The sequence below is a fragment of the Lactuca virosa genome, chromosome 3 (genome assembly GCF_052849685.1).
Source record: "Lactuca virosa cultivar CGN04683 chromosome 3, Lactuca_virosa_CGN04683_v6, whole genome shotgun sequence".
Taxonomy (NCBI): domain Eukaryota; kingdom Viridiplantae; phylum Streptophyta; class Magnoliopsida; order Asterales; family Asteraceae; genus Lactuca; species Lactuca virosa.
The window spans coordinates 38116351-38124769 of NC_136428.1; positions in this window are offsets into that span (position 1 = coordinate 38116351).

Sequence of the window (8419 nt, forward strand, 5' to 3'; positions counted from 1 at the left end):
TCGTGTTATTGTTGTTGTATGATTCCTCGTGTCTTGACCAACATTGTTAGAGATGTACTTAGGTTAGTAAGTGGTAGTAGTAGTAGGTATCTTATACACAATGCACCTTCTTCACTTATTCAATAAGATAGGAATATTCCATTGACTTGAGTTTCAATCTTCTTGCAAGGCATACAGAGATTTTGTTTCACTACTACTAGACGTGAGGAAGTACAATAAGCCTAACACAAGATTTGAGTAGTGTAATCACTAACTCACTAGGCTATACTAGTCTATCATATACCAGGATGACTCACAAGGTGCCCCGCCAACTCACACATCTCGCGAGTGGCCTTCACCGCTCTCTGTTCCGCTATGACTGCCCTAGCTTTAGCTGCAAGGATTTGTTGTCTCATGGCGGCCACCTCCCCCTCTAAGGAGTGTAGGCGGTCCGTATTGTTCTCCTGGTCCGCTTGTAGGTTCAGCATGGCATCCGTATGGGGTTCTTGTTCTTTGTGGATGTGTCGAATTCTCATCGTCGTGTTATGGGCATCTCCACTGATCTCCATTACCTCGTGATGGAGAGCCTGAACCTAAGTGTCCAAGAGGGCCACTCATGGTACAATCAGAGGTAGTGCTTGATTGGTGGGGGTGCTGGGGCACGGAGCATGGTGTAGTGGGTGTATGCCAAATGTTGATCGTCGGCCGTCTTCTCTAGCCTATGCATGCAGCTAGGTTGCCCATTGTAGGGGCACATCCTGGAAGGAGCGGGTGGAAGGGGCTCATGCCTGCTTCTGATAGGGTAAGGTTCATTAACGATCTCCCCATCACCTTCCTCCTCGTCTGATCCCTCATTAGAATCCTCCTCCTTGTAATCCATCTCTTCGTATTCTTCTGGATCCTCCTCATGAACCTCTTCTGGCTCCTCCTCGATCCATCCGCTGGCTGCCATGGCAGGGTAGTAGGGGTCTTCGTGGTGAAATCCGGCTATGTCGTCTGTGCGAGAATAAGGGTATAGGAGACACATAACGAATCTAGGTATATGGTTCTATAGTATCATAAAATACTCCTATAGTATTTTTAAACTTTATTTTTGGTTCTTAGAGTTTCTTTATATGGGGGGTTGGTAAGTTTTAGATTCGTTGTTCACCACGACCATTCCCAAACACATGTTAGTCATGTCTTGCATAAATATGGTTGATCAGGCCATATTTATCCCATATATGATTACACACTATCTAGGTTTAATTGTAGCGTCCAACTTATCTTAATACTTTTATATTGTTCTTATTATGACACTGTTCTAGTATGTATGCACGTACGTATACTTTTATAAAAATACTATTACGTTTTAAAATATACTTCTTAGTTAAGAGTGTTTTACCCCCATTATATTTATAGGTGTATATCTTACATAGCTCGATATACTTAGTTCACTATAAACAATGCTCTGATACCAATCTGTCACACCCCCAAACCAAAACGGCGGAAACGTTTGTGGGTGGATGACTTTCATGTACAGTATCATAACAATTGAATAGTAGCGATCAAAGCATTACAACCATTGTATTGAATATTTAATAAGTTTACATTGTACTCAAAACATTGTCTACTTGACATCAAATGTATATGAAAAAAATAAATAACGTGATGCGACGATGCCTCATTGTAACATCCGGATTTTCGGGTATGTTATTTTGAATTATTTATTTTGAGGATCATTGATCTACTCGACGAGTTGGTGCTATAACTCGTCGAGTAGAAGCGGGGTAGCCACGTGAGTTTAATGAACTACTCGACGAGTCCAAGAGTAGACTCGCCGAGTAGGCGCAGTAAGTGGAAACCCTAAATCCCCGGGCATGCATCCTATTTAAAGGACCTTATGGCCCTTTTTTGTGGCTACCTTCGTCTTTGAGAGTACCAGAGCATCTGTGAGTCTTGTGAGTGAGAAAGGAGGCCATTGTTCACCATTTCTTGTGTGTTTTAGCAAGAAGGAAGGAGGAAGGACAAGCTAGGCGGGTTGGGGAGCTTGGATCTGCTTCCATTTGATCAGAGGAAGCTGTTGGAGGTATCAATCTGTGCTTATTCTCGTATTTTGATGATTTAGTTGAATCTAGGGTTTCTTTATGCATTATTTAGCTTGAATCTGGAGTGTGTGAGGTCCCAAGGTGAAATGATTCTTAGATCTGGACCTTAAGAGGTCTAGAGAGCCCTTATCACTCTGCTTTATGCCATTCCTTTGAAGTTATGAGCCTAGGTGGCCATTTTAGTAGTTATTTCACCAAAAGAAGCCTTGGGTGCGTTGCATGTGAGTCAATATTCGACCTTTACGTGGTTATTGGCCGTGGGGAAGTCAGATCTATAGTTTAGAGAAGCAGATCTGACCTCAGAAGGTCATTTGAGTGTTGTCATGGGAGCAACTCGCCGAGTTCATAAGTGGACTCGACGAGTCGAGTCGGGGTTGCCCCGCGATTCGTTACAGAGAAACCCGACGAGTGGAGGAGGGACTCGACGTGCCAAGTGAGGCTTAGAAGGATTCAGAGGACCCGCGTGGACTCGCTGAGTCGCCCGGATACACTCGACGAGTCTGGTCAAAGCTTGACCGTTGACTAGAGTTGACTTCGTTGACTTTTAGGGTTGAGTCAATGTTTGGACTTGTGAGCCATTGGAGGGGTAGAATGGTCTTTTACCCTTCTTAGAGAACTTAGAGAGGGATTAGCCTAGTCCTTGAAAATCATATTAGTTAGTGTAATTATTTTATGTGATTAGGCGAAGGCTAGATCAGTATTTCCGAGTTTGAGGTTTACCGAGCTATCCGAGGTGAGTCTTCTCACTATACTTTACCTTGAGTGGTAAGTAGGGTTATGTGACAGAGTATCTTGTATGTTATGTATGTGATGTGTTGCACTGCATTATTTCTATGTGATTTATGATGTGTGTATTCCAGAGTTTACAGAGCTAGGACCGGAAAGTCCACAGAGTTAGGACCAGAGGGTCCATAGAGTTAGGGCCAGTGGGCCCACAGAGTTATAGCCTCGAGTGGCTAATATGTGTTATATGTGGTATTTTGGGGAACTCACTAAGAATTTATGCTTACAGTGTTTTGTGTTATGTGTTTCAGGTACCAGTGAGGATCGCGGGAAGGCGCTGGCATGATCAGTACACACTTGTGGAGTTTTTATGTATTGTGATCTTGGAATGAATTTTATCGATTTGATATGTGATACATGGAGATTGATAATATTTATGAATGAAATTATATTTTTAAAAGTGAAAAATTGTTTTGGAATTTACGATGTTACAAGTTGGTATCAGAGCCTTGGTTTGAGGGATTCGGATGCACCTTCGGGCGCATTTGAACTCAAACTGAGGATTTGAGAAACTTTTCGAAATAAAACAAAATTTTTCTAAAGGAATAAAAGGTTTTGAAAAGAGCAGAGCAGAGCAGTGTGTACGATCAACCAGCGCCCGAACGGTGATTTCCCAAAATACCCTTATATTATCTGTTATGAGATATGATATGATATGTTATGCATGCTAGAGTAGGCTAGGTATTCTTATTAGGACTAGAGTGGCCTGATTCGTGATGCCTTAGCCTAGGGGTTTTGCTGTTGGGAGATGCTTGAGAGTGAGTAGATAGCAGCAAGGAGCTTATGAGAGGTCTGCTACAGAGTAGCCTATGCACAGTGAGAGTAGAGTACTTGGGATTTGGGATCCTAGGAGGAGGACTTGGGGTGAATACTGATGCGGTGTGGACGGTAGTATTGGGCCCGTACTACTGAAGACATCGGATCAGTGCGCAGTCCAAGTAAGAATCCTTAGGGTACTAAGGAACAAGTAGGGCTGAGTTGCCGAGTGTGAGTATGCTCGAGCGAGTTTCTAATATTTCTTATGTTGTATTTCAGAGACATCATGGTTGGGACACGCCACAGACCAGAGACCAGCGGTGTGAGTGACGAGGAGCTTCGTCAGATGATCCACGAGGAGGTGGCTGCGGCTATCTGCGCAGAGATTCCGGAGATGTTTGGGTTTATTAAGACCACATTGATTGAGACCTATGATGAGAGATACGCAGCGGTTACTGAGGCTGCAGCCACTGCAGCTACCGCAGCTGTTGCTGCTGCTAGACCTCAGGGTCGGGATGCGTTGCTGTTCCGGGAATTCGGCAACACGAAGCCACCAGAGTTTGATGGGACGCAGGATCCGATTGCTGCGATGTGATGGGTTTCTGACATCGAGGGATGCTTCTATACGTGTTCTTGTCCGGAGCATCTGAGAGTTCGGTTCGCGCTGAACCAGCTTCGCTTGGGAGCGAACGACTGGTGGAAGTTTGTGACAGTGTACTATTCTTCTGCAGAGCATGCCGCAGTGACCTGGGAGAGGTTCACCGCTATGTTCCGTGATGAGTACGTTCCCCCGGTGGAAAGGGAACGGTTGGCCCAGGAGTTCTTGACCCTCAAGCAGGGTACTGAGTCTGTTACTGTGATCACCAGGATGTTCCATGAGAGGGCGATGTTCTGCCCTAAGCACGTGTCATCCGAGCAGGCACGCATGAGTAGGTATTTGAGCATTTTGAGGAGAGACATCCGCGAGTTTGTGGCGAACTCGTCGTACCGGACATTTGCCGAGCTTCAGGCGAATGCTCGGAAGAGGGAGATAGAGCTTGAGACTCAGGCTAGGGAGGAGGCGGAGTCTCAGGGGAGGGATCGGCGACCGGCATAGTCCCAGCCGGCAGCCAAGCGGGCCAAGCCCGCCGATTCGAGATCAGGGAACCAGAAGGGCCGCACTTGTGGCAAGTGCGGCAAGGGTCATGAGGGGATTTGTAGAGCAGGGTCTTGCTACAAGTGTGGCAAGGAGGGGCACATGGCCAAGGATTGCCCCAAGGGGTTTGCAGTCTGTTTCCACTACAACCAGACCGGACACCGGAAGGCCGAGTGTCCGCAGCTGCGGGGGTCAGCACAGGGAGCATCGCAGGGATCTTCCCCTGCTACTGTACGAGCTACCGAGAGTCAGCGAGTGAAGGCCGAGGCACCGAAGGCATGAGGGAGAGCCTTCCAGTTGACAGCGGAGGAGGTCCGCGCAGCGCCCGATGTCATGGCTGGTATGTATTCTTTCATGTATTTATTTTGAGTTTGAGATATTGTGCTTATATTATGATATGCGTAGGTACTTTTCTTGTGAGTTCTGTACCTGCCTTGGTGTTATTTGACTCGGGTGCGAGTCGATCTTTTGTATCATTAGCCTTTAGCCAGCACATCAGTATCCGCCGAGAGGCGTTGAGTCGACCTCTGGGAGTTTCCATAGCTGACGAGAGAGCGGTGTATGCCACTGATGTGATTCGAGAATGTGTACTCGAGATCTTCGGCGTGAGTTTCCGATTGATTTGGTCCCGATTGCGATGGGAGATGTCTGTGTCATCGTGGGCATGGACTGGTTGAGCAGATTTGGAGCGGTTATCGACTGCGAGCGACAGCTGGTGACCATACGAGACCCTAGTGGGGGAGTTCTTACGGTGTACGGCGAGGGTACCCGTTCTGGGTCAGCGTTTTGTTCGGCCGCTAGAGCGAGGCAGAGCCTACAGCAGGGCTGTAGTGGGTTTGTGCTTTATGTGATGGATACGAGGTTTGATGCGGAGAGGCCGAGATCGGTCGATGAGGTTCCGATAGTGCGTGAGTTCCCGGATGTTTTCCCCGAGGAGTTGCCGGGTGTGCCTCCCGACAGGAAAGTAGAGTTCTGTATCGATTTGGTTACGGGGGCAGCGCCTATCGCCAAGGCGCCCTATCGCCTTGCACCACCAGAGATGCAGGAGTTATCCTCACAGCTTCAGGAGCTGTTGGGGAAGGGGTTTATTCGGCCGAGTAGCTCGCCATCGGGAGCGCCGATCCTTTTTGTAAAGAAAAAGGATGGTTCACACCGGATGTGCATCGATTACCGGGAGTTGAACAAGTTAACGGTCAAGAATCATTACCCCTTACCGAGGATCGATGATTTGTTCGATCAGTTGCAGGGAGCGTCTTGGTTCTCCAAGATCGATCTGAGGTCTGGATATCATCAGATGAGAGTGCGTGATGAGGATATCCAGAAGACGGCGTTCAAGACTCGTTATGGGCATTACAAGTTCGTGGTGATGCCTTTCGGGCTCACCAATGCACCGGCGGCGTTCATGGACCTCATGAACAGGGTGTGCAGACCGTTGTTGGATCGTTCGGTGATAGTGTTCATTGATGATATATTGGTGTATTCGAGATCCAGGAAGCAGCATGAGGAGCATTTGAGAGAGATCCTTGGAGTTCTGAGATCGGAGAGGGTTTACGCCAAATTCTCCAAGTGTGATTTCTGGTTACGAGAGGTCCAGTTCCTGGGACATCTCGTTAACCAGAATGGGATATTGGTCGATCCGGCCAAGATTGAGGCGGTGATGAGTTGGGAGGTGCCGAGATCCCCCACCAAGATCAGGAGTTTTCTGGGGTTGGCCGGCTATTATAGGAGATTTATTAAAGATTTCTCCAAGATTATTGTTCCTCTCACCAGGTTGACCCGGAAGGGCGTGGCTTTTAGTTGGGGCCCAGAGCAGCAGGCCTCCTTTGAGACACTTCGCCAGAGATTATGCGAAGCCCCGGTGTTAGCCCTTCCGGAGGGGATGGAGGATTTTGTAGTGTATTGTGACGCGTCGATATCGGGATTGGGTGCGGTGCTGATGCAGAGAGGGCATGTGATATCATACGCATTGAGGCAGTTGAAGCCTCATGAGGCGATGTATCCTACTCACGATCTGGAGTTGGGGGCTGTGGTGTTCGCCGTCAAGATCTGGCGTCACTATCTGTATGGGGTCTGGTGTACCATATACACGGATCACAAGGGCTTGAAGTATTTGATGGATCAGCCCAACCTGAATATGCGCCAGAGGAGATGGTTGGATGTGGTAAAGGATTATGAGTATGAGATCCTGTACCACCCGGGCAAGGCTAACGTTGTAGCCGATGCCCTGAGTCGTAGGGCGGAGAGTGCCCCGATACGTGATGTTTGTTTGAGGTTGACGGTGATGACCCCGGTGTTGGACACCATTCGGGAGGCTCAGGTTGAGGCCATGAGGCCGGAGAACCACAAGAGAGAGCGGGTGATCGGGCAGGTGTCTCAGTTCGTTGCCGATAGCCGAGGGCTTATGACCTTTCAGGGTCGGATTTGGGTGCCATTTGAGGGCGGGGCACGTACCATTCTGATGGAGGAGGCGCACAGATCGAGGTTATCGATCCATCCCGGGGCCACTAAGATGTATTTGGACTTGAAGAGAGACTATTGGTGGCCCTGTATGAAGAGGGATGTTGCGTGGTTCGTGGAGAGGTGCTTGACCTGTCGCAGGGTTAAGGCCGAGCATCAGCATCCGCATGGCAAGTTGCAGCCACTTGAGGTTCCCCAGTGGAAGTAGGAACAGATTTCCATGGATTTTATCACCAAATTGCCGAGGACTGCGAGAGGTGTCGATGCAATTTGGGTGATCATTGACCGGCTGACGAAGAGCGCTCATTTCCTTCCCATTAGTGAGAGTTTTTCCGCAGAGAGACTGGCAGAATTGTATGTGAGAGAGGTGGTATCGCGGCATGAAGTACAGATCTCGATTGTGTCAGATCGATATGTGCGATTCACTTCTAGGTTCTGGAAGAAATTCCATGAGGAGTTGGGTACGAGGCTGCATTTCAGTACTGCATACCACCCACAGACGGACGGACAGAGTGAGCGGACGATTCAGACACTCGAGGACATGCTTCGAGCATGTGTATTGGACTTTTAAGGAAGTTGGGACACGTATTTGCCGTTGGCTGAGTTTTCTTATAACAACAGCCACCATTCGGGTATCGGTATGCCTCCCTTTGAGCTTTTATATGGGAGGAGGTGTCGGACTCCCATCTGTTGGGGAGAGATAGGGCAGCGAGTGATGGGTAGCACTGAGATAGTGCTTAAGACGACTGAGCAGATACAGCAGGTCAGACAGAGGTTACTGACAGCCTAGAGCCGTCAGAAGAGTTATGCGGATAGGCGCCGATCCGAGCTCGAGCTCCAGGTCGGAGATTTCGTACTCCTGAAGGTATCTCCTTGGAAAGGAGTGATCCGATTCAGGAAGAGGGGCAAGCTGGGGCCCCGGTACATTGGTCCGTTCAGGGTGACCACCAGGGTGGGCAGGGTAGCATATCATTTGGAGCTACCTGCGGAGTTGGGTCAGATTCATGATACCTTCCACGTATCTCAGTTGAGGAAGTGTATAGCTGACGAGTCGACGGTGGTGTCGTTGGAGGATATTCAGGTGAATGCGAGCCTGAATTATGTTGAGAGGCCAGTTGCGATTATGGATCGAAAGATCAAGGTCCTGAGAAACAAGGAGGTGCCCCTGGTTTAGGTCCAGTGGCAACATCGGAGAGGGTCCGAGCTGACTTAAAAGCCGGAG